General features: G+C 41.9%; 1 long non-coding RNA gene and 1 pseudogene across 6 annotated transcripts; one reads left to right on the top strand and one right to left on the bottom strand.

The window, feature by feature from the left end:
• Window positions 1–24,214, top strand: LOC143852508 (pentatricopeptide repeat-containing protein At2g22410, mitochondrial pseudogene; annotated as a pseudogene). 5 transcript variants are annotated; one of them, XR_013236775.1, is made up of 2 exons: window positions 1–2,019; window positions 21,531–24,214. The product of XR_013236775.1 is annotated as a pentatricopeptide repeat-containing protein At2g22410, mitochondrial pseudogene, transcript variant X4 (transcript). The 5 variants fall into 5 exon arrangements; XR_013236773.1 differs by having other exon boundaries at window positions 21,587–24,210; XR_013236772.1 differs by lacking the exon at window positions 21,531–24,214 and adding an exon at window positions 9,638–9,923.
• LOC143853275 (uncharacterized) lies at window positions 7,337–8,031 on the bottom strand. Its single transcript, XR_013237066.1, has 3 exons — window positions 8,008–8,031; window positions 7,859–7,906; window positions 7,337–7,745 (listed from the first exon to the last, which is right to left on the bottom strand). It is a non-coding gene; the product is annotated as an uncharacterized LOC143853275 (long non-coding RNA).
• Window positions 24,215–27,095: the final 2,881 nt, after the last annotated feature.

The following is a 27,095-nucleotide window of genomic DNA, read 5'->3' as shown; positions in this document are numbered from 1 at the left end:
TCATTTACCCTCTAAAAATGTCTTTCAAGAAGAGAACTGCCTAAGAATGTCTGAACACCTCTTTTGTAGATGTTGGAATGCAAGAACCTTCCCCCACCAAAACAAGGCACCGAATAAACAAGAACAACAAAGTAGACAACTCTGCTTCTCTCTTAAAAACATGCTCCAACTCTCTCCCACACCTCAAACAAATCCACGCCCACATAGTTCGCGCCCTTCTCCACCAAAACAACTCCTTAGCCTCCACCCTCATCTGCCTCTACGCCTCTCTTTCCCTCACTCGCTACTCTCATCTCATCTACTCCTCCATCTCTCATCCCAACCTTTCCCTCTTCAACCATGCCATCAGAGCCTTCTCAAAGACCCCATCCCTCTGCCCACAATCCCTCAATCTCTACCTCCAAATGACCCACAAACACATCACACCAGATAACTTCACTTACCCTTTTCTTCTTAACTCGTGTTCGGCTCTAGTGTCCCTCAACCATGGAGTTGAGGTTCATGGTCGGGTTTTAAAAACTGGGTTTGGTGCCTTTATTCAAGTTTCCAACGCATTGATTGACATGTATGGGAAATGTGATGAGTTGGGCCGTGCTCATATGGTGTTTGATGAAATGCCTGAGAGAGACACTGTTTCTTATAATGCACTGTTGGGTGCCCATGCGAGGGTCGGTGTGGGCATGGATGCTGCACAAAGTTTGTTTGGACAGATGAGTGTGAGGAATGTGATTTCGTGGAATGCAATGATTGTTGGGTATGTCAATGCCGGGGAGTGTGATTCCGCACGAAGGGTGTTTGATAAAATGCCTGAGAGAAATGTTGTTTCTTGGACAACAATGATCGTGGGTTATACTAAGAATGGGCTTGTAGATATGGCTAGAAAACTATTTGATGAAATGCCTGAGCGGAATTTGGTTTCATGGACAGCGATGATTACTGGGTATGCACAAAATGGGCGGCCAAGGGAAGCTCTTAAGCTCTTTCATAGAATGGAAATGGTAAGGATTAAGCCCGATGCTGTCACGATGACAAGCGTGATCTCTGCAACAGCACAATTAGGAGGTACTGACCTTGCGAATCGTATTGGCTCTTACGTCGAACAACAACGCATTGAAAGGAACCCACGTGTTCTTACAGCGCTTGTGGATATGTATGCTAAGTGTGGAAACATGGAAGAGGCATGCCGCTTGTTCGACGAGATCCCTCAGCCTGATGTCTTCTCCTACAGTGCGCTTATCACGGGTCTTGCTTCTCATGGATACGGAACCAAAGCGCTTGATGTGTTCCACAAAATGAGAGTGGAAGAGATCGAACCGGACCACATCACATTCATTGGAGTCTTGAATGCCTGTAGCTATACAGGGCTTGTTGACAATGGCTTGAAATTTTGGGAGAGCATGGTTAAGGAGCATGGGATCAACCCCGATGCTGATCACTATGCTTGCATAGCTGATATGCTTGGACGTGCTGGGAGACTCGCAGAAGCCCATGAGCTGGTTAAGAGCATGCCAATGGGCCCACATGCTGGTGCATTAGGTGCATTGCTTGCTGCTTGTAGAACATTCGGTAATGTTGAGATTGCAGAAAGGATTGCTGAGCAGCTTTTTGTGTTGGAGCCTGAAAACACTGGGAATTACATGCTTCTCGCTAGTATTTATGCTTCTTGTGAGCAATGGGATGATGCGGCAAGGGTGCGGGAAGCAATGAAGGAGAGGGGTGTTAGTAAGCTCCCCGGATGCAGTTGGGTTGAGATTAACAGCCGGAGTAATGCTTACCAAGATTCAAACTAGCAACCCATTCTAATGAATCATTCATGGACAATGATTTGAATGGATATTACTTAAAGTGCAGAGATTTTCTCATTCGCCTAAGCATCCAATGTTTCACCAAGGCTCTTCCATCCTTCAGAAAACGATGAAGTTTTCAAGACTACCCAAGTAATGGCTACGCGTCTGTAGTCTTGTGAAGCTGAGCAAGTGCTGCAAGCTTTTCATTTGAAGCTCCTTTTTCTTCTACAAGGTACTCACACACATTGCTTTGATGCAATTTACAAAACAAATAATTTGCAATTTCATAAAAACTTCATAGTATACTTTTTCATCTGTAGCATGTCATAAGAGTTATATCTCAAGATGATCATTTCACCTGCATATAACAAGAGAATGGGCTACAAGCCTCACGGTCAGCTCGCTTAGAATGGCATTCTTAAGATAAATTTGACCATGCTTCCATTCCTTGCAAGCGCCCAAGGAGATGGTGGTTATGTTCTCGTCTTTGTAGCAGGTCTGAGAATCTCCTGGTATCAACTCATATTATTGTGAAAACTGTCTTTAAATATCTCCTACGGCATATAGTCCATAGAATAGACCCATCTGCCCTTCTCTCATAATTATAGCAAACTCTCATGCTCTATGCTTTGCTAATTGGTAATTTGATAACACATGGCATAAAGTTTACTCTTCTAACCATATATCCTACCAAAACAAATTTTGTCTTCTCTTCCAACCCTATAACTAATTCTAGACTCATAGAAAGAACGAGAAATACAAAATGACTGCCATGCACCTAAATCTTTTCCTATCGGTCGGTTCCTACACTCCCAATCTCCTAATCCTTTCCCATATTTTCCCAATTATTTTGTGCCATAAGGCCTCTTTTTCTTCTCCATACCTCAACAGCCATCTCGCCAAGAGTGCTTTGTTCTTTAGATTGAGATTACCATTTCTAATTCCACCTTGTTTCTTTGATTTGCACATTCTCCTCACTTCATGAGATGTTTGAGTTTTTTTATATGTTTCTTTTCCTTACCATATAAAGTCATGTTGGAGCTTCTCAAATATATTTTCTACCATTGATGGTATCTTGAATAGAGATAAGATATATATTGGTAGATTGGACAATGCTGCTTTGATTGGTGTGATTTTTCCTCCGAATTATAGTTTATTATTATTTTTTTTCATAAGGCCAACTTTCTCTCCATTCACCTAATTACCTGGTGCCAAAGAGAGAGTGTTGGTATCCCTACACCAAATGGGAGCCCAATATATGCTGTGGATAACCTTTCTTTCTTCTTTGCATCCCATGAAGATTGTCTTCTGGAACATAAGGGGACTGGGAGTTGCATAAAAATAGAAATCTGTAAAAGGATTGGTAATGAGGAGCGGGGTCAACATACTATTGTAATCAATGGCTAAGTTTGTTTTGGAATCTTTAATTGATAATCTCTAGGGGCACTTAACGCAAGGCCGACGCGACGGATTGCTCTGATACCAAATAACGCAGGGGCGTATAGCGGAAGTGATGGGGACATCAACAATGGGCGTGAATTCAAGGTTTACAAGCGTAGACGTGGACGAGACTGATGGCGGGGACTCTAGCATGGGCCACAGACATTGACGTCTTTTTTATTATTATTTACTTTCTATTTTCGTCATTTTATTTGTAGCCTACATTTTAGGCATCAAATCTCATCCGTTTGGCGTGTTTTTTGTATTATTAGAAAGGTTTTTCAATTACCTATCTAACGGGCCCAAGATCACATGATTTGGAGGTGTTTTGAGTAAGTTATGAGTGTTTTTAGGAAGTGGTATAGGTCTATTACGGGATTACTATTTTAGGTAAGTTTTTATCTTTTTTTAGCTTTGCTTTAGATTAGATGAATGATTAAGATTAGTTTTTAACTTTAGATTATCTTCTAGGGTTTCTTTTCTTATAAATACATCTTATGAAAGCAATGTAAAAGACTTTGGAATATTGAATAGAATTGAGAATTTTTTGTGAGAGCTATTGTGGCTTGGATTTCTTCTTCTCATCTCCTCTCTGTGGCTTGGAGCCATTCTTCTCTCATCTCCTCTCTTCTATTATCTTCTATTTTTTCAATCAAATAAACACAAACAAGGTTAGTAAATCAGATTTTCTATTTTCTTTGTTCTTAAATCCTAAAACTAGAAAACCCAAAATCCATAAATCTCCCTTGTTCTCCAAGATCTTGTTATGAGATTTTGAGGGATTGTTTTTATAATTAAAGTCATTAAACCTCAGCCTAAACACCGAAGAACCCTAACTTTAAACCCCTTTTTAGCCTTATTGCAATTTTCACCCATTTTCAAGCTCGGAAACCCTTTTAAAAGATCCATGGCCTAAACCAACCATCAAATCAGAACCTAAACCCTAGAATTACCTTTCTTTTACCTTCTAAACCTTAACCTAAGATTTGAACAGCAATATTAAACCAAGAACCTAAACCCTAGAATTATCTTTCTTTTACCTTCTAAACCTTAACCTAAGATTTGGACTGCAATATTAAACCAAAATCCCAGATCTGCCAAATTATCAAAATACCCCTACAACCCAAAACTGAACCGTTTTGAGCCTTTTACTACTGCTGGACATTTTTGTTTTGTTTTTCTTCATTGGATATTATTATTTTCATGATTGTGTGCCATCTATTTCATTGGTAATTACATTAGCTTTTAGTTCTTTTAATTGGTTGCATGTGTAGGCCTAGTTTCAGACTAATCTTTCTATTATCAATTCATCTAACGAATCCTTATCGCTTTGATTGAGTTGTATAAGGTTTAGTTCATGCTTAATTACAATCTTTACAATTATTTATGCTATTTAAGTCTCATTATTGCTACTGCCCATAGATTAATTAGGCGTTAATTCGGCCCTAGGTAAGTTGTTAAGTGTTCTTTTAGTTTTTCGCGTAAGCCCTAAATTGTCCTAAAGTCTTAATCCCACTAGGAGTGTAGGATTTTCCCTAAATTAGGTATTGTCATGCATCAGGAAGTTTAGGCTCGGATAGGGCAGTATTAGCCGAATAGAGGTAAAAGGAAGACAGAAGGAAAGACTAAGGAAAAGGAAGTGGAATTCTTGGTCATTAGGTAAAGAAAGAAAGATATTAAGATTGTCTTCAAGGAAGAATAGATAGTGGTTTCAAGAGGGTTGTTCTTGGAGGTATTAGGTAGATGGTAATCGGATGAAAATTTCGTAGGTTTATGGGCTGCTGTTTAGGCTTGGGTATATGGGGGTGCATGTTTCTATTAGTTGGGGAAGAGTTGGATGAGCCTGTGAAGGTGTGATGTTAGGCTGGGAAGCAACAAAATATGGGTTAGTTTGATCGGATGGTAAGAGGATTATGGCATGGTGAAAAGATGAAGATGAGGAGGTTTTGGGGCTGAAATTAGGGATGGGAATAGGCTATAGCAGGGTGCTATTAGTAGGTGTAAATAGGATGGTCTTTGAGGGTAAAGAATCAATCGAGCAGCAGGTGGCTCGTTTGTGAGTGAATTTTCTGGTGGCGGCAACGAAACAACAGCAGCAGATGGCTGTGGTATTATGGGACTTGCGTCAACAAACTTCCGAAGGCAACTTAAATTTTATTCCAAAAGATAAAAAAAAACGTTTACATGGCTATATATTTATAGACTTTTGAAAAGACAAAATCCTAATCAAATTAGACTTCCTAATTCTACTCAAACTAAAAACAGGAAAAGGCAAGCAAATCCTACTTTTCCTATCTTAAACATCCTAAAAATCCTCCAACACATGGACGTCCAACCAAGATGGGAATTTCGTCCACAATAAAACTCAATCCTAAAGTATCTCTACAAATTCCTAAAACTTCTCTCCTAGATTAACTCAAACTACTAAAATTTCTCTCAAAATGTTCAATTGAAATTAAAACTCTTGAAGGTCAACGTGGGTCGTTGATCTCCGCAATCCTGAGGGATGCACCTGCATCAGCACTGGAATCCGCAGTAGGCATCCCTGGATGCAAAACAGACCGCAGGTGGAATAATAAGTGTGGAGGGAATACAAATTCACTATAGAACCGATTCGGGCAAAGGAGTATTCTCTATCTATCGCGGGCACTAATCTGCACAACCACCCGAAATGACTGCTATCGGAGGTATATGGGCCTTCCAGAGCAAGGTTGCGAAACCAATTCTGGGCGAAAATCATGGAGGTCTACAATCAAAAGACAGGAACTTGGATAATTGGCAAAGGCTTTAACACTATCAATCTCCCAATGAAAAGAGCGGGCCAACAACGGGGAGTGCACTGTGAGTATAAGGAATCTATCAAAGGTTATTCAATTGTGTGAGCTAGTTTATCTTCCATTAGAAGGTGCCATGTTCACAAGGACAAACAACCAACCCATCCTTTTAGTATGCAGATCGATCAGGTCTTAATCTCCAAAGATTGGAGGATACCTTCTCCATGATACTCCAGAGAACGTTCCTGTGCCTGACCTGCAGCCATTACCCAATTCTCTTAGAAATGAGGCACTATGGAGGCGATCCAAGACTGTTTAAATTGGGTGTGGTGTGGCCCTGTGTGCAATATCCAACTTCAATGAGAAGACTAAAGAATGGTAGCAAGGAAATAAGAATGGCGGGATGGAAAGGTTTCGTTTTTTTTTTTTTCAGAAAATTAAAGTCTTTCAAATAAAAGATCAATGACAGGGAAAAGGGAGATGAACAAAGTAAATTTAAAAAAGAGGAGTCACTACTGAAAATTGAAGCATTAGACAGGAAGGAGGAGAAACTCCATGGTTGGAACAAGAAAGGAATGAAATATCTTTGAATGCGGCGTACTAAGAAATCGTTAGAAGGGAGGAAATAATCTAGTGATAAAAATCCAGGGTACTTTGGCTGGGGAGGGGGGAGACAACAGTATGAAATTTTTTCGTAGAATGACCAGTGTTAGGAGAAGGATTAATGCTATCAATTGTCTGGCTGATGGGGATGAGCTGATAGGAGATAAAGGTCGCATAAAGAACCTTTATAGTTCATAAATTATTCATTTTCAACATATTTTAATTTTCAAAAAAAAAGGAAAAAAAAGAAAAAGAACCTTGATAGTTCAATACTTTTCAAGGTTGTACCCGAAGGATTAGTATTGGAGGCTAAAGGTGGGAAGGTTACCGTATAAGCAGTTGTCACAGGAAAGCAACGATGACCGGAGAGGGAGTTTAGTGAAGAGGTTAGAGAAACCATTTTTACTATGAAGAAAGGCGAAGCACCTGACCTCGACAGCTTCCCCATGTCTTTTTTCTTGTGGTTCTGGGAGGTGATCAAGAAATATGTAATGGAGTTTATGGTGGAGTTCCATAGTAGAGGCATGTAAAGACTACCCTCGTTAAATCTAAAATTATTTAAAAAAAAAAAAACAAAAACTGCATAAAGCCATTCAATATTCATAATTAAGGGAAGTAATTAGGGGCATTTGATGACTAAATTAAAAAGGCTAATAACGTTAAAAAGGAAAAACGGTTGGAAATTATGAGGAAGGAAATCACGATCTCAACATTTTAAGAGAAGAATGGGCAAAAATAAAGATTTCTTTATGGATCGTATTTATTTTGTGGTAACTCCCATCCTTGCTTAGAAAAACTTAAAAGTCTCACTCAAATCAATTACATACCTTATTGTTAAGATCTGAAAATTTCAAGAGAAGAAAAGGGGGAAGAATACAGTGAGAGAGAGGAAGAAAAAGAGAGGCTCGAACGGTTCTTGGCCGGGAAACCCATCGTGCTTCTCCACCTTCGCCATTCACCGCAAACGAGAGGTATGTTGATTTTTAATTTCTTGAAATCCCATGCATCTTCTTCATCAAATTTTTGGAAACCATAGAATTTCATCCCCAAACCGTGTATGCTGGAACTCTTTTTGTGTATTTCTTCAAAACCCATTTCACTTCCTCGATTTTGCCATGCCCAAATCTCACGATTCCAAAACCTGCAAAAAAAAACCCTCATCAACGTTAAAACGAATTTAGGGTTTCTACAACTAAGCAAAGCAAGATGCAAAAAGGAAAAATAAATAAATAAATACAATAATCTATACATTACCCATCTCATTTACACGATTTCTTCATGCTCAATTTCATGTTTCAACACCTGCAAAAACCCAATCAGTGTTAAAAGAAATATATGGATTCAGTAATCAAAGAAAGCAAGATGCAAAAAGAGGAAAATAAATAAAATGATCTATTCATTACCCATTTCAATTTCACGAATTTTCCTTGCCTAAATCTCACGCTCCAAAAACCTACAGAAAACCGACATTTGCGTTAAAATAAATATAGGGTTTATGCTGTATACAAATGAAGCAAGGCAGAAAGGAGAAAATAAATAACGAAATATACTTAGGGAAAGTGATATATCCAGCCCTTTTTCCTCCCCGGGCAACCCTTTAAAGAAATAACGAGTTTATCTCTTTTACTACAGGGGGGCTGCCTCGAGTAACTTATGGGGGAAGTAATATAAATTTTTCCCAAAAAGAAAAGAACAGGGAGGCTGCTGATGTGGGCGTTCCCATGTTTAGCAGCAGTGTATTTTTATGCAGCAGATTTATCAATTTAATGTGTTGATAACCACACAAATATAGCTTGTCTTTTCTTAGGATAGTGTAGCAAACGGCTAATTTTTTAACACTCCAAAACTTTGTAAAAAAATTCACAGGCTCGGTCTGTCTTTCTTGATTAATGAACAGTTGCTGATTTTCAGCCCAATAGCGTTTTGATAACTGCACAAATTAAGATCGTCTTGTCCTATTTTAATGCGAAAACCTTCACAAGCAAGGTAGTCACAATTGTGTTTTGATATATTTCACCTCACGAACAGACCTTCACTAGAGAAATAAATGCATTTAGGCATGTTATCCACAAAAGGTCTATTCGTATACTAAACACTCTGAAAATGACCAGTTTATAGAAGTAAGGAAAAGAATGAAAGGCTTCACAAAGCAATCTTAAGATAAAATGGTAAGCTTATGAGGAACTCAGAATAATGGTATGTGTATGGCCTTACTGCCAGTTTGATCACTCCCTCTTGTTGGGACTTTTCGGTTTCTATCTTCACTCAGAATTTGAAAAGGCAGGTGACAGCTAGACCTTGCTTGTAATGGTTTCCAATATAATTGTCTATGCAATATAGCCGTACTTATAAAATTTTGTCTTATTAATACCTGCTTAGTTTGATTTTACTTGCTTGCCTGGAATAAAATGAATTGAAATGAAAAATAAATTGTTCTAAAATCTTATGTGAAGTAATGCAGGAAGGGAGACAAAGGTAATGTACTTTAATTTCCTAATTGCATATCATACATGGGGGAGAGTGAAGGGGAACTTAAGGGTGTGGTGGTATCATCCTGGGACCTAAGGTCCAAAGGCCAACGCGAGAAGCGTGTACAGCCTTTCGTTGGCAAACCATCCAAAGGGATAGTATTCCCGAAACGGCTCGGCATTAAATGCGAGACCGAAATTCGAGTCCATAACGCCACTACCTGTAGACAGGGGTAGTGGGTAGTCGTGCGGCAAGGACACCGGCAAAAAGAAAAAAAATGGGAAAGTCAGAAAAGAACTGACAGAAAAATAAACTGGGGAAAAGCCGGATGTACCTGGGGAATGTGCTGTCTCAATTTATATAATCGTTGCATACATAGTATAAATTTGGATTATTGTCATTCCTGTTATTTATATTGCAATCAATAGTGTAATTCCTTTCCAGTTTTTATTATTGTTGCTATGCTGAGGATCTGGATTATATTGCCTGTACTTTTTATATTGTCTCTCTTACTCTGCTCGGTCTCTGGAGGACCCTGCTCTGACGTTGTTTACTCCACCACAGGGGTTGAGGCGTTAGATGGTGGAGCGTTTGCAAATGAAGGAACCTTGGGATAAGGGACTGTGTGATCAGTGAGTTCGTTTCTGGGGTTTTTGCATTTTGACGTCTTGCGTCATTTACCATTTTTATTTCTATCAAGACTTTATTTAGTTTGGACTTTGGTAATTTAAAACTTTACTTTTCTTTTGAAGTATGAGTATTGAAATTGTTATGGTAAGACATATTTAATTTGGAATAAGACTTTATCGTGGTTGCTGATTATAAAAAAAAATAAAAATATTTCTATGATTTTTGCGTTCTTTTGCTCGTAGCGACTTGACGGAAATCGGGTCGTTACAGTTGTGGTATCAAAGCTCTAGGTTTTTGTGAAATACCTGGAGTACGTGAGAGTGGGTAGATTATAGGATTGGGGTAGACAATTAAGACTTGTCGATCAAAATATATGCACTCTGATTTCTATACCCTTAAAGGGAAGACACAGTACTAAATTTTAATACTACTCAATCAATGGCAACAAAGTCTTCTATTAGTATGGTACTTCTTAGCAATGAAAAGATTATGTCATTGATATATTTACATATGACTTGGTATTGTTCATTTTACAGATGTATCAGAGGAGGGGAGCTGCTAACCAGGCTAATGTCCCTAATAATGATGGACATGAACCAGCTCAGCCCGGTGCGCATGGCCAGGGTGGACCTGACCTAGCTCAACCCCAAAATCAGGATGGTCTGCAAATGCTGGCAGAGATTCTTAGACAAAATCAGATAGCTAATCAGACCGCCCTTCAGGCCATCGCAGCCAATCTCGGGGCTCGTCAGGAGTCGAGGCCTCGTGAGGATGCCTCTCAGGTTCACCGTCAGTTCCGGGACTACCATCCATCTGAGTTTACTGGTTCAGGTGACCCCTTAGTGGCAGACCATTGGCTTACAGAGGTAGAGGGGATCTTTGCCGTGATGGAGTGCTCTAACATTCAGAAGATTCGTTTTGCTTCCTTCCTACTGAAGGGAGAGGCGGGTGTCTGGTGGCGGACTATGATTCAGAACTATCCCGCAGTTTTGTCTGGAACTTGGGGTCAGTTCAAGTCTCGCTTCAATGAGCAGTTCTTTTCGGAGCGCATAAAAGATCAGTTGGCGGGGCAATTCGCAGAACTAAAGCAGGGGGCGTTGACTGTGGCTCAGTATGGAGCCAAGTTCAGAGAGCTTTCGCGTTTTGCACCTGGATACGCAGCTAGGGGTGGACATGGTTCCGGTTCGAACCGAGGAACCGAACCGAACCGGCACATATGGTTCGGTTCGGTTCGGTTCCATAGTTATATGGTTCGGTTCCGGTTCTAATAACCTGGAACCGATGGAAATTCGGTTCGGTTCTGGGTTTGGATCCCGGAACCGAGAACCGAACCAAGAACCGACCCACCTTAAAACCCTTAGTCAGACTGGAAAACAAGTTTTTTAATCTCAGCACTTGCCCAAATATTTTTAATCTCACCAAACAAGCCTTAATATTTTAATGGCAGGAAAGAAGATGTGGGAATCCTTTTTGTTTTTAATATTAACTTGAAAGTTTTTGTAAGTGTAAGAAGAAAGTGAAAGGCTTTTAAAAATAGTAAAATATTATGAGAGTAGTTTGTATAACGCCCCCACAAAGTCATATTCATCATTTCATTAGAGACTTTTGTGCTCTGCTTTTCCCATAATGATGATGACAAGCTGGAAACAAAAAATTATTCTATCTCAAGAAAAGAAAACCAAACATTCAAACAACTATTGTGAAGAAATTCCGTTGATTTGATGAAGATCGGGTAAACCCAGAACCGAACCGAACCGAACCGATTATATATGGTTCTGGTTCGGTTCGGTTCCAAACTTATATGGTTCTGGTTCGGTTCCAATTTCAGGGAACCGATTATATATGGTTCGGTTCTGGGTATACCCCAAAACCGAACCGAACCGAACCATGTCCACCCCTATACGCAGCGACGGAGGCAGATCGGGTTCGAAAATTTGTTAGCGGTCTTCGTCCTTCCATTAAGGCGAGTATCGTTAACCTTGGTACTAGGACCTTGGCAGAGGCCTGTGAGAAGGCCGAAGTGGCGGAAGACTGCGAGAAATCAGTGCAAGCAGCTAGATCTCAATCATTTATTAGCAGGAATCAGGGACCTTCACTCAAAAAGCAGAGGACAGATGGTGGGTCGCAATCCAAGACCTCGTGCTCTCTTTGCGGAAAATTCCATTCAGGCCAGTGCTGGAAATCTATGAACGTTTGTTTCAATTGTGGGGATCCGAACCACAAGCAGAGGGATTGCCCTAAGAAGAAGCATCAGTAGTATGTCAGGCAGCCATATCAGCAGCGGGCTCTTCCTAGACCTCCACCCCAGCCGCAGCAGCAAATTCAGTGGAGGGGAAACCCAAATCTCATACCGGTCCAAGGAAGAAATGCACCCCAAGCTCCTAGCAATCGGGTCTTTGCCTTGAGTCAGCGCGACGCTGAAGCATCCGATGCAGTTATCGAAGGTCAGCTTCTCGTTAATGGTATATCTGTTCATGTCTTATTTGATTCTGGCTCTACATTATCATTTATATCGCCTGATTTTGTTCGAGAATTAGCTTTATCCCCTGTACCCTTACTACATCCGTTGAGAGTGGTCACACCAGTAGGCGATGTGGTAGTTACTGACTTGGTATGCAAGGGTTGTAAAATTAAAATTGGGGACCGTGAACTTTTGGGAGACCTTGTATTGCTGAATATGAATGACTTCAAGGTCATCCTAGGCATGGACTGGTTGGCATCTTATCACGCTAGTGTGGATTGTTTCCATAAGGTGGTGGTGTTCAGAATACCCGGAGAGGAAGAGTTCATGTTTGAGGGTGTGAAGCGCCCTGGCAAGATCAAAATTATTGCTGCATTAAGGGCCCAGAAATTGTTAAGTAGAGGCTGTGAAGGTTTCTTGGCGTATGTGAAGAAAGAAGATGATGGTGTAGGGTTATCAGCAGCTGATATTTCCGTGGTGAGTGAGTTCCTTGATGTTTTTCCAGAGGATCTCACGGAGTTGCCACCCCATAGGGAGATCGACTTTACCATTGCTCTCGAGCCAGGGACCTTACCCATTTCCAAAGCACCTTATCGGATGGCCCCTGCCGAGTTGAAAGAATTGAAGGAGCAGTTGTCTGAGTTGCTTGAGAAAGGATTTATCAGGCCAAGTTCTTCGCCGTGGGGTGCTCCTGTTTTATTTGTTAAAAAGAAGGATGGCAGCCTCCGTTTGTGCATCGATTATCGGCAGCTGAATAAGGTTACTGTCAAAAATCGTTATCCTCTGCCTAGGATCGACGATCTTTTTGACCAGTTGCATGGAGCTTGTCACTTTTCTAAGATTGACCTCAGATCAGGGTATCATCAGCTTCGTGTCAGAGATGAGGACATATCCAAGACATCTTTCAGGACCCGATACGGTCATTTTGAATTCGTGGTAATGCCATTTGGATTGACTAATGCTCCAGCCATCTTTATGGATGTAATGAACAGGATCTTCAAACCCTTCTTAGATCAGTTCATTGTAGTATTTATTGATGATATACTCATTTATTCTAAGTCCAAAGAAGATCATGCAGAGCATCTGAGGAGAGCACTTGAAACTTTGAGGCAGAATCATTTGGTTGCCAAGTTTTCCAAGTGCGAGTTTTGGTTAGAGAGCGTGACATTCTTAGGTCACGTGGTCTCTAAGGAGGGCATCTCAGTTGACCCAGTTAAAGTAGAGGCGGTGTTGCATTGGAAACAGCCTTCTAACGCAACGGAGGTCAGAAGTTTCTTGGGGCTAGCTGGTTATTATCGAAAATTTGTTGAGGGGTTTTCTGCATTGGCTGGTCCTCTGACCAAGTTGACTAGAAAGAATGTCAAGTTTATTTGGGCGAAAGAGTGTGAGCTCAGTTTCCAAGAATTGAAGAAGAGATTGACTTCGTCGCCTGTTCTTGTCCTCCCTTCTGAAGGAGTGGATTTTGTTATTTATAGCGATGCTTCCATAAAGGGGTTAGGTTGTGTACTTATGCAGGATGGGAAGGTGATTGCATATGGCTCACGGCAGTTGAAGCGGCATGAGGTGAATTACCCCACCCATGACTTAGAATTGGCAGCTGTGGTTTTTGCGCTCAGGATCTGGCGTCATTATTTGTATGGTGTGAAGTTTGAGGTTTTTACGGACCACAAAAGCCTCAAATACCTGTTTGATCAGAAAGAATTAAATATGCGCCAGAGGAGATGGCTTGAGTTCTTAAAGGACTACGATTTTACATTGAGCTACCATCCGGGTAAAGCCAATGTGGTTGCCGATGCTCTCAGTAGGCAAGGATGTGCTAGGCTTGCATGCTTGATGATGGAAGAGTGGAAACTCCTTGAGCAGTTTAGAGATTTGACATTGGGTGTTTGCAAAGTGGGTGAAAAATCAGTCTTAGCAAATTTTCGAGTGCAGTTAGACTTTTTGGAGTCGATAAAGGCAGCTCAAGCAGATGATGCAGAGTTGGTCAAGTTGAAGAAAGAGGTAGATTCCAGACCAGACTTTTCAATTGGGGCAGACGGTTTCTTGTACTTTAAAGGCAGGATATGTGTGCCAGCTAAAGAAGATCTCAGAAGGAGTATCTTGGATGAGGCCCATAAGTCTCGCTATACCATTCACCCGGGTAGCACCAAGATGTATCATGATTTGAAAAGAAACTTCTGGTGGAACGGAATGAAAAGAGAAGTGGCTAGCTATGTTTCGAAATGCTTGACTTGTGAGAAAATAAAGATTGAGCATCAGAAACCTGGAGGCACTCTAAAGCCTTTGGAGATACCCATGTGGAAGTGGGATAGCATTTCTATGAACTTCATCATGGGTTTGCCCAAAACCAAGGGCGGTTGTGATAGCATCTGGGTGATTGTTGATCGTCTCACCAAGTCCGCGCATTTTATTGCCATGAAAAAGACTTGGACTTTGAACAAGTTGGCTGAGGTGTATGTGGCTCAAATTATCAGATTGCATGGAGTACCTGCTTCTATTGTATCAGACAGGGACACCAGGTTCACTTCTGGGTTTTGGCGTGGATTGCAAGAGGCTTTGGGATCGAAGCTAAATTTTAGTACTGCCTATCATCCTCAGACGGATGGTCAGACTGAGAGGGTTAACCAGATTGTGGAGGACCTATTGAGAGCCTGTATTCTCGATTTTGGGGGAGACTGGGAGCGACACTTGCCCCTAGTCGAATTTGCTTATAATAACAGCTATCAGCAGAGTATTCAAATGGCTCCCTTCGAGGCTCTTTATGGTCGTGCTTGCAGATCACCATTGTGTTGGGTTGAAGTTGGTGAGAGGCAGTTGCTTGGGCCAAAATTGGTGGAAGAAACTTCTGAGAAAGTAACCTTGATCAGGGAGAGGTTAAAGGCAGCTCAGAGTAGGCAGAAGAGCTATGCCGATCAGTGGCGTAGAGAGCTCGAGTTTGCTGAGGGAGATATGGTTTTTGTTAAAATCTCGCCTTTCAAAGCAGTTATGCGGTTCGGCAGGAAGGGTAAGTTGAGCCCTCGTTACATCGGGCCTTATCGCATCTCTAAGCGAGTTGGATCTCGAGCTTATGAGTTGGAATTACCTCCAAACCTTGATCGGATGCATAACGTATTTCATGTATCCATGCTCCGTCTATATCATCCCGACTCTTCTCATGTGCTAGAGGAGGACGAGGTGGAGCTTCAGGGTGATTGGTCCTTTTCGGAAGGGCCTGTGCGCATTTTGGAGCGCAAGGATAGGGTTTTGCGGAACAAGTCGATTCCCCTTGTCAGAGTACTTTGGCGTCACCATGGCGTCGAGGAGGCTACTTGGGAGCGAGAATCCGATATCCAGAAAAATTTTCCAGAATTATTTGGAGGTACGCCCTTAGTTATTTAATGATACCGTTTATGTTTGAAATCATTGCTAGCTAGTACCATATCAAGATTTGTTGTGTAACCATTGAATGTAATTACCCTTGTCAAAGATTTGAGAGAGGAATTTCGAGGACGAAATTCTTTTTAAGGGGGGTAGAATGTAAAGACTACCCTCGTTAAATCTAAAATTATTTAAAAAAAAAAAAAAAAAAACTGCATAAAGCCATTCAATATTCATAATTAAGGGAAGTAATTAGGGGCATTTGATGACTAAATTAAAAAGGCTAATAACGTTAAAAAGGAAAAACGGTTGGAAATTATGAGGAAGGAAATCACGATCTCAAAATTTCAAGAGAAGAATGGGCAAAAATAAAGATTTCTTTATGGATCGTATTTATTTTGTGGTAACTCCCATCCTTGCTTAGAAAAACTTAAAAGTCTCACTCAAATCAATTACATACCTTATTGTTAAGATCTGAAAATTTCAAGAGAAGAAAAGGGGGAAGAATACAGTGAGAGAGAGGAAGAAAAAGAGAGGCTCGAACGGTTCTTGGCCGGGAAACCCATCGTGCTTCTCCACCTTCGCCATTCACCGCAAACGAGAGGTATGTTGATTTTTAATTTCTTGAAATCCCATGCATCTTCTTCATCAAATTTTTGGAAACCATAGAATTTCATCCCCAAACCGTGTATGCTGGAACTCTTTTTGTGTATTTCTTCAAAACCCATTTCACTTCCTCGATTTTGCCATGCCCAAATCTCACGATTCCAAAACCTGCAAAAAAAAAACCCTCATCAACGTTAAAACGAATTTAGGGTTTCTGCAACTAAGCAAAGCAAGATGCAAAAAGGAAAAATAAATAAATAAATACAATAATCTATACATTACCCATCTCATTTACACGATTTCTTCATGCTCAATTTCATGTTTCAACACCTGCAAAAACCCAATCAGTGTTAAAAGAAATATATGGATTCAGTAATCAAAGAAAGCAAGATGCAAAAAGAGGAAAATAAATAAAATGATCTATTCATTTTACCCATTTCAATTTCACGAATTTTCCTTGCCCAAATCTCACGCTCCAAAAACCTGCAGAAAACCGACATCTGCGTTAAAATAAATATAGGGTTTATGCTGTAAACAAATGAAGCAAGGCAGAAAGGAGAAAATAAATAACGAAATATACTTAGGGAAAGTGATATATCCAGCCCTTTTTCCTCCCCGGGCAACACTTTAAAGAAATAACGAGTTTATCTCTTTTACTACAGGGGGGCTGCCTCGAGTAACTTATGGGGGGAGTAATATAAATTTTCCCCAAAAAGAAAAGAACAGGGAGGCTGCTGATGTGGGCGTTCCCATGTTTAGCAGCAGTGTATTTTTATGCAGCAGATTTATCAATTTAATGTGTTGATAACCACACAAATATAGCTTGTCTTTTCTTAGGATAGTGTAGCAAACGGCTAATTTTTTAACACTCCAAAACTTTGTAAAAAAATTCACAGGCTCGGTCTGTCTTTCTTGATTAATGAACAGTTGCTGATTTTCAGCCCAATAGCGTTTTGATAACTGCACAAATTAAGATCGTCTTGTCCTATTTTAATGCGAAAACCTTCACAAGCAAGGTAGTCACAATTGTGTTTTGATATATTTCACCTCACGAACAGACCTTCACTAGAGAAATAAATGCATTTTGGCATGTTATCCACAAAAGGTCTATTCGTATACTAAACACTCTTAAAATGACCAGTTTATAGAAGTAAGGAAAAGAATGAAAGGCTTCACAAAGCAATCTTAAGATAAAATGGTAAGCTTATGAGGAACTCAGAATAATGGTATGTGTATGGCCTTACTTCCAGTTTGATCACTCCCTCTTGTTGGGACTTTTCGGTTTCTATCTTCACTCAGAATTTGAAAAGGCAGGTGACAGCTAGACCTTGCTTGTAATGGTTTCCAATATAATTGTCTATGCAATATAGCCGTACTTATAAAATTTTGTCTTATTAATACCTGCTTAGTTTGATTTTACTTGCTTGCCTGGAATAAAATGAATTGAAATGAAAAATAAATTGTTCTAAAATCTTATGCGAAGTAATGCAGGAAGGGAGACAAAGGTAATGTACTTTAATTTCCTAATTGCATATCATACATGGGGGAGAGTGAAGGGGAACTTAAGGGTGTGGTGGTATCATCCTGGGACCTAAGGTCCAAAGGCCAACGCGAGAAGCGTGTACAGCCTTTCGTTGGCAAACCATCCAAAGGGATAGTATCCCCGAAACGGCTCGGCATTAAATGCGAGACCGAAATCCGAGTCCATAACGCCACTACCTGTAGACAGGGGTAGTGGGTAGTCGTGCGGCAAGGACACCGGCAAAAAGAAAAAAAATGGGAAAGTCAGAAAAGAACTGACAGAAAAATAAACTGGGGAAAAGCCGGATGTACCTGGGGAATGTGCTGTCTCAATTTATATAATCGTTGCATACATAGTATAAATTTGGATTATTGACATTCCTGTTATGTATATTGCAATCAATAGCGTAATTCCTTTCCAGTTTTTATTATTGTTGCTATATATTGCTGAGGATCTGGATTATATTGCCTGTACTTTTTATATTGTCTCTCTTACTCTGCTCGGTCTCTGGAGGACCCTGCTCTGACGTTGTTTACTCTACCACAAGGGTTGAGGCGTTAGATGGTGGAGCGTTTGGAAATGAAGGAACCTTGAAATAAGGGACTGTGTGATCAGAGAGTTCGTTTCTGGGGTTTTTGCATTTTGACGTCTTGCGTCATTTACCATTTTTATTTCTATCAAGACTTTATTTAGTTTGGACTTTGGTAATTTAAAACTTTACTTTTCTTTTGAAGTATGAGTATTGAAATTGTTATGGTAAGGCATATTTAATTTGGAATAAGACTTTATCGTGGTTGCTGATTATAAAAAAAATAAAAAATATTTGCATGATTTTTGCGTTCTTTTGCTCGTAGCGACTTGACGGAAATCGGGTCGTTACAAGGCAAGATTGGAAAGGAAATGAATACTACGTTCATAATTCTCATTCCAAAGAAAGAGGGTGCAGTGGACTAAAGGACTTTAGTCCGATTAGCCTGGTGCATTGTTTGTATGAAACCCTAGCGAAAGTCCTTGCAAGAAGATTGAAAGATGTAATGGGAGATAAAACCCTAGCGAAAGTTCTTGCAAGAAGATTGTTAGCAGCAGACAGATTCTAGATGGAATCCTCATTGCAAATGAAGTGATCTATACTTATGCGAGGAATGACGAGAAAGGGTTCTTTCACTTCTTTGTAAGATAGATATCTATCACTTCTTTGACGAGGAGTTTGCTGACTGTGTTTACGAGAATATGGGGCTCGTTGTAAAACTGTTGTGGATTAAGGAATGCGTATAGACTTCATCATTCTCTATCCTCTTAAATGGCATTCCTGTAGGATTCTTCTGCAGTTCGGGAGGCTCAAGGAAGGGTGATCTGCATCTCCATATTTGTTCATAATAGTTGCAGAGGCACTCAGTTTACTTATCACTAGAGCAGAAGAAAAGGTGTTGATGCATGCAACGACGTTACGGTGCAGAAAGGAGAAGTTGCCTATCTCATACTTGGGCCTTCCTCTAGGATACGGAATACTGAACGCATCACTTTCGGACCTAGTAGTGGAAAGAATGGAGAGGAAAATTGTGGCTTGGAAAAAGAAATGCATATCCTTTGGGGTAAGGACAAGTCTCATCAATGCAACCTTAGCAAATCTTCCAGTGTACTTTATTTCACTGTGTATAAAATACCTGCCAAAATTATTTCATAAAAAAAAAAAGATGCCAAGGTGGCCAAGCAGATTGCAAAGGAACTTATTGTGGGAATGAGGTAAATCCAACAGGAAGTTTAGGCATCTCATAAATTGGAAGAAGTCAGCCTAAGAGGAGAGGCATCGGTATTGGTAGACTATAATTAAGGAACAAATCATTACTGGGCAAGTGGTTGTGGAGATATGGAGAGGAGAAAGAGGCATTATGGCACACCATAAATATGGTGATACATATGGACAGGGATCGGGGGATTGGGAGAGTAGGAACCCTTCTCTAGGTAAAGGTTTGATGTATGGAAGTCTATATGCGGTACTAGAACATTGTATGAGTTCTTAGTTAGGTTTAGAGTAGGATTTGGTGAGGGGACAAGGTTTTGGGTAGATCTTTGCCTAGGCAAGTCCCTATTGTGCCAAGCATTTCCAAACTTATTCCGCTTAGCGACCGATAGATAGGCTAGAGTGTCTGACTTAGGGTGATATGAGAGTGGATTGGCTGAATAGGCTTTGGTGTCATCTCAAAGAACACAAAATAGATAAGCCTTGTGTCCCTCCTTGGTTGTCTCAACAATTGGTATGTCTCACCCTCTTGTCAGGGCTCAGGACCATAGAGTTTGGACCCCGAATCCTAAAGCTCTTATTCCGTTTGTGCTTTCTTCTATAGGTTGATTGGAGAGGATCGATCTGCTTCCTGACATGCAAAGATTTGGTACTCTTCGGCACCCCCACGAGTGTCTGTTTTTGCGTGGACGGTTGCGGCAAGAAAGATTAACACTTGTGATCAGCTCAAAAAGAGGGAGTTCCATTTCGCTAGTTGGTGCATCCTTTGCAAAGAGGCGGAGGAATTGTTGGATCATCCTATGATTCATTGCTCTTCCGTCTCACGGTTATGGAGGACCATTATCAAGAGTTTTGGAATCTCCTGGGTATTCTTAAGATCCATCAAAATCATTCTTCTGAATTGGAGCGTTGCTCCATTTGATAAGACAGGTCAAACTCTTTGGAATTTGATTCCTTTTGCGTTGATTAGAATAACCATGCATTTGAGGAAAAGGAGAAAAATATAGGAAGAATACTTGTTGACATCAAGATGGATCTCATCCTATGGGGGAGGAATGTCAACAAGGGTTCTACCTATTCAACACTCGGCATTATTTGAAATTGGAAAACATTATCAAAGAGAAAGGATAGAAGATGAAAGCTAAGCTGAGGTAGCGTCCTCCACTGGTTGAGTGGGTCAAACTCAAATTTGTTGGAAGTTCGAAGGGTAATCCTGGGCACACAGGAATCGGCAGAATTTTTCGGGATTCAGAGAGCCAAACCCTCCTTTTTCTGGTTCACTTGGAATTTATGATGCTAATGCAGCTGAAGCTAGGGATCTTCTCTGGGGATTGCAGAGATGGACAGCACAACTGATGAATACTCCCTTAATGGTAGAGGGTGACTCCTCAAATGTAATCAGTTGGGCCTCTAATAAAGCTGCTGACTCGTGGAAATTAACATGTGTTATAGCAGAAATCAGGACTTTCGCCTCAAGATTGGCCCCCACCTTTAGCACGCTTTACTTTCTTCAAATGGACAGAGTTTACCCTTGTGAAAGATGAGCGGGTATGGATTCAGTGGTGGAAAATTTCAGCTCGGGATTGTTGTAGAGTGGGCTGAGAAGTAATAATCGGGCCACTCTGGCGGGTTTCTTTTGTATTTGGCTTGCTTTGTTGGGACATGCTCGTCCGTAGGCCAGCTACTATGTTTTGTTTTCGGGTTTTAATGAATCAGTTAATTTTAAAAAAAAGGCAATCAATGGATATTAGATTTCCATTAAGAATGAGTTTGCCTTTTACTAACGCCCCTTGGTATGTGGGGATCACCTCTTCTATGACTTTAATCCCCTATCAAGAACCTTTGCTAATGCCCAGTGCGAACGATGTACCAAGCTTATGGGTCTAAAATCTTTTATCTCGATTGCTTCTTCTTCAATATTAGTGTGATGAAAGTGTGTTTCAATAGAATTTTCTAAATGAATGTAACACAACCAATAGGCATCTGTGGTGAATGTAAATCAATATACGGATACCTTGTGAGATTTTTCTCTATCGCTATCATAGCTTGGTATTGTTCATCTAGTTGAACAAAAGATTCCATCCACAAAATTTTGTGTATAGCCTGAATCAATTAATATTGTAATTGGTTGTTTCTTCAGGACATGCATGGTTTGTGGAGATGTGATACCCACTAATGCCTGAGCTATGATCTCAGGTTGTGGACCCAAATTTTGTTTGATAATTTTCTCCATGGGGTTCTCCTCTTCTGCGCTGCTTGAATCCTCCAGCCACTTTCTTTCCAACAACAACAATTGCTGTGATTTGCATCGGTGTCCAGGTGCAAAATGAAAGCTTTTGCTGGCAAAGGGGTTTCTACCTTCTAGACCTCACAAGTTAAGGGCGATCTATCATGTGGGGAGTCTCTACTCACGACTGTGAGGGCCCAAGCCCTTCTCGATCCTCCTTTAGGGCCCAAACCCTTCTCGTTCCCTAGTGTTTCTATTAGTATCTTCTTATTTTCTATGGAAATATGGACAGACAACCGGGATGGTGATCTGAGAAGCAATCAAATCATTCTGGTGGTTTTATAAGTAAACCAAATTTCCTTCCTGGAGACTGGATGTGTAAGGGCTGCTCATATCATAACTTCAGAAAAAGGAATGAATGCCGGAGATTTTCGAAAGGAAAAGAAGAAGTAAAGAACCTGTACTATGCTCCTCCAACGAAGGGGACCTCTGAAGGCCGGAATAAACCAAAAAATGATGAACCACCGGACGATGATATCCGAATGGAGGACAGTCTTAATGTAACAATTGACGTAACTGGTAATCGTGTTCAAGCTAGACCCAAACTTCTAAAAATGTGTCTGATTGGAAGGATAAAAAAAATGGAATGGGAGATTGGGGAGATATGGCGATGGGAGAAATGGTTCTGGGAGTTACCGGCATTATCCGAACCTTTTATTATTAGCAAAAACGAGATCTTATTCGGTTTTGATTCGATTGAACAGGCTGAAAAAGTTTTTGGTATGGGAGGGAATGTTTATGGGGAGTATCTTTTATCGAGACCTTGGCATCCGGCTCATAAAACTGGAGCAAAAGTTGATTTGCATTCGTTTCTTCGGAATCCCTCTTCATGGATGGAGTGAGTCAACGGTTGAAGCACTTGGAAGCTTTTTCGGAACGGTGACTCAGGTAGTATTGGAAGGAGATAATCCTCAAAGCCTTGAATATGCTAAAGCAAAGAAGGTCTTCACTGCCTCTTCTCTCCGATCTGTGGTAAGATTGAAGGTTGAGGATCGCTATTATTCGATAGGTGTTGCTGGGGAATTTGGAGAGGATATTAAAATAGCGGCAAATCCGGTGCTCCGTAACCGGAATTCATATCCATCTGAAGAAGTGGGAGTGGAAGAGCAGATTTCCGGCCGATCTGGGCGTCAGCGGCACTCTGAAACGGGCAAAGAAAAGAAATATCCTGATCTATTGGATCAACCTAGATTGAACGGTTCTGATATTTTGGAAAATATTGGTGCAAAAGAAAATTCGAAAATCAATGGAAAACATTCGGATCAAAGGGGCAATGGCAATACGAAATCTAGGCCGTTGAGTTCAAATTTTGAATTGATCAGACAACCTGCGGGTGTACCAACGCAAAGACACACAGCTCTCATTGATTCATCCGAACGGTATATGTCTCTGTTGGCTCCTTAAAAGGTGGGTGGGGAACCACATCCCTTTAATGCACCGCGTGCCTGGGCGGACCTTTTGAGGGCTGAGCACGTGCCCTCTTCAAAGATGGCGGTTTCACATGCTAAACAGCTGGCAATAGCTACAAAAAATAAAGAAAACCCCGATACTTGTGTTTTTTGACGACAGGATGATTCATAAGAGTTATCGGGTATGGGAGACCGGAAACGCATCCAAACCATTCGATGGGAAAACAAAATGGCCTCGTCAATCTCTAAAGGCGTGGTAAATTAGGATAAGGATAATAGCGGGGAAACAGATGGCAATGCCACTGTTGCATGTGGGACTAACGTGGCTTCATCACGATGTGTCTCAAAAAGAGCGAACAAAAACAAAGTACGATGGCATGGGTATTCTCGTCACAGCAAGAAAGGCTTCCTTATGAACCGTCGCAATCAAAACAGAAGATTTCCTCAACATACAAGCAATTTGCCACGAAAGCAAGTGCTGGCTATGAGGGAGGTGAATAGGATGAACCCGGAAGCTTTTGGTGGAGGAATTAATTCAGAGATCCTTGTTGTTTATTAGGAGATGCTATATCTCCTATGGTCTAATGTTGTCACGATGGCTGGCTCAAGAAAGATGATCCACTGTTCTAACAATGTTGGCAGGTGATGGGAAGAGGCTAACCCTTCTATCACTTTTAATCGGGAGGAGATAGCCGAGGAATATCTTGCTCTAAAGTACAAGAAAATGGAAAATATGGATGCCTTTGATCAAGAAAATATGTCTCGGGATGAAGGGGGTTACAGGCGAAAGGATTGAGGGTGTAGCTTGGTTGAATTAAAAAAGGTTGTAACTCAGTTTGGGTGAGGGAAGGGTGCAACGCGGTTGTGACTTGGTTTAGCTTGCAGGAACGTGACTTGGTTAAAGGGGTCTGACTTGGTAGATTGCACTTGGTTAGACGTGACGTAAGTAGGCCCGATTGGGTTGGGTTCGACTTTGGATAAGGTCAGCTGGGTTTGGGACCAAGAGAATGAGTTGGACAGAGGAAAGGCAAAAGAATCGTGGCTATGGCATGTAGGGTGAGGTGAGATTCTCATGGGGAATGGCCATCTGCGTGTAGGTATAGATGTGATGCTATGGGGAGTTGAGGAGGGTCGTATAGTCTAATGGGATGTTACAGAAATGACGAGGTTGTGTAGGATGTTATGGGTATGGTTAATCGGGATATGGGAATGGGGGGATGGCCTAACGGTATATAGAATTTAATGTGGGTGTATGGGGTGGGGCCATGCACTGTTGGAGGTAGATCTTGTGGGTATAGTGACTCAGATTTGTGTCAAGATGGGTTGGGTCTATCTTGGGTCGGGTTGGCTCGGGCTGAGCCCAGGTTGGCGCATTGGGTTGGGTAGGATAACCATAGGCCAATTGTTGGCCAAGATCACTAGGACGGCAAGTTTGATGGCTAATGGCCATGGGGGTAGGGTGTATAGTCGAATTGGTTGCAACAGGGATGTGGGCTTGATGAAGGAGTGCATGTGCTGTTTAGTTATGGGCGTTCGGTTATATAGGATGGGGGATGATGGGTCATGAACTCCTGGCATTATGCATGATCTAATGGGACAAAAGTATGGGTTATTAAATTATGTGAAGTCGTAGATGTACTGGTGGGGTATAGGGATGTAGTAGCTATGGGAATGGGTTGGTCTACATGGGTTTGGGAGATTGAATTTGGGAAAATTAAGTTTCGGTTAGCTTGGGTTGGGATTGCGGGTTTTGGGTTCGGTGTGTGGGTACGGGTTGGGACCGGGTGGCGGTTTTTGGGTTCGGGGTGTGGGTCCAGGTTGGATTGGGTTGGCGTACGGATTGGGCGAGGCTAGACGGGTTCGAGTTTGTAATTTAGGATCAGGGTTCGATCCGGGTTGAGTAGTGCGGGTCCGGGTTGGACTGGTTAGGGGTGAACCCAAGTTGTGTTGGGAGTGGGGCTGTTGGGCTGTGACGGAGGGGAAGAGCGCTGTTTGTGTGGGTGGGAGAGAGTGAGAGGGCTGTAGGTGTGAGGGTATACGTAGGGGTAAGGGGTTGGGTTGCGTGGGTAAGGGTCCAACATGGGTTGCAAGTTGGGTTGATTTAGTGGCGCAACTTTAGGCGCAGGTTGGACGGAATTGGAGGTGCAGCTGGGCGTGGAAGTTGGGTGGAATTGGAGGTGCAGTTGGGGGGTGCAAGTTGGGTGGAATTGGAGGTGTAGTTGGGGGTGCAAGTTGGGGGGCTGGTCGGGTTCTGGGTCTGGGCAGGTTGCGTAGGGTTGGCTTGATGGGTTAAGTCCGGGTAGGTGGGTTTGTGGTTTAGGGATTGTGTGTTTGGGCTAGATACGAGATGGACCGGGTTGGGTTAGGCTCGAATTAGGTGCGGCTATGCAGGTGAGGCCGGGTTAGGGTGATGCGGCTAGGCAGGTTGAACTTAGGTTGGATCCGGGTTGGCTTGGGCTGAACCGGGTTAGGTTGGGTTCGGTTTGGACTGGTTTGACTCGGGTAAGCTTGGGTTAGATCTGGATCGACCCGGGCTAGCTTGGAATGGCACAGATTGACTCAGTTTGAAGTCGGGTTAAACCGGGTTGGTTCGAGCTGCTTCGGGTTGAGTTGGGTTAGCTTGGGCTGAATCGGATTGGGTCCGGATTGGACCGGGCTGAACCGGGTTGGGTGTAGCATGGTTCAGATGAGACTAGGGGGTAAGATTTGACTCGGCCAAGGCTTGGTCCGGATGGAACCCATGTGGGTTTGACGTGGAATCATCCTGCACAGCATGCTCATGTACATATCACATGTAGATTTAGGTAATACATGACATGCATGTGACCTTTCATGAACATCATGGATGGGAGTAAAAAACAATGCACACAATGCATGATATTGATTGCACAGCACTTTGACACGATGCAAACCAATCACCTGTGTGTATAAAGATGTTATACACAATGGGTTTTATTTTTGGGTACATGCATAAAGTGCATAGGATTAGAGTTTGGGTTCGGGTAAGAGGGTTGTGTTGGGTGAGCCGAGTGGGCTTGGGTTGGACCGAGTTGGATTGGGTTGGACCTGGGCTGACTCGGGTTAGCTTGGATCGGCTCCAAGTTGGACCGAGTTAGCTCGTGCTGAACTCAAATTGAATCGGGTTAGGTGAGTTGGGTTCGGGTTGAGCCGGGCTGACTCGGGTGGGGTCAAGGCCAAAGGAGTCATCGGGTTTGGGTGAAAGCCGGATGGGCCAAGGTTTGGGTCAAGGCCAAGTTGGCCATTGGTTTGGGTAGAATCAGATTGAGTCAATGCCAAGTTGGCCATGAGTTTGGGTTTAGGCCAAGTAGGGTGTGGCTTTAGGGGTTCACCTCGGGTTGAATTAGACCCGGGTGGGTTGGGGCTGAGCCGGATTGGGTCCGGGTTGGACCGGATTGGTCTGATTAAGTGAAAGGGGGCTTGGGTAGGTGCACTCAACAGATACGAACAATACACAGTGCACAAAGGAACGGCTTCACACAGTGCATGTATTGCACACATATGCATGCACATAATAGATTCATTCGGACAATTAGAGGCATGCTTCTGCATGGATATGCATCAATGTACATGGCACATGATGAAGTTGGTTATGCATCAATGTACACAGTACATAAGCAATGAGGTTTTAAGTTGGGTTCGGGTCGAGTCAGGACTGTCTTGGGTTGCAGTTTGTCTAAACAAAAAGACGGGGGAGAAGGCTGGTGTGAAGAAAACTAAAAAATGACAAAGGCCTACCTCTCCGTTGTTTGGTGTCGATCCTCTTTTGTTGATGACCCCGCAATGATTCCTTGCTTTCGACATGAAGTTCCAAAACTGAAGAAATGGAGAGATGGGGGGTTGGACGAACTTATGAGAGGGGAGAGGGAGTGAAATCGTGTCCGGGGTTGAGAGAGAGAGATAGTCTCTTGGTGTCTTTTTTTTTTCTTTTGGGATGGAGCAATGAAAGGGCATTTATAGGAGAATGGGTGAGCAAGGTTACTAAGTTAGG

Source organism: Tasmannia lanceolata, unplaced genomic scaffold, assembly GCF_043159265.1.
Source record: "Tasmannia lanceolata isolate RefF3 unplaced genomic scaffold, GAP_Taslan_0.1 ptg000019l, whole genome shotgun sequence".
In the NCBI taxonomy this organism is placed as follows: Eukaryota; Viridiplantae; Streptophyta; class Magnoliopsida; order Canellales; family Winteraceae; genus Tasmannia; species Tasmannia lanceolata.
This window is presented reverse-complemented; position numbering and strand designations above follow the sequence as displayed.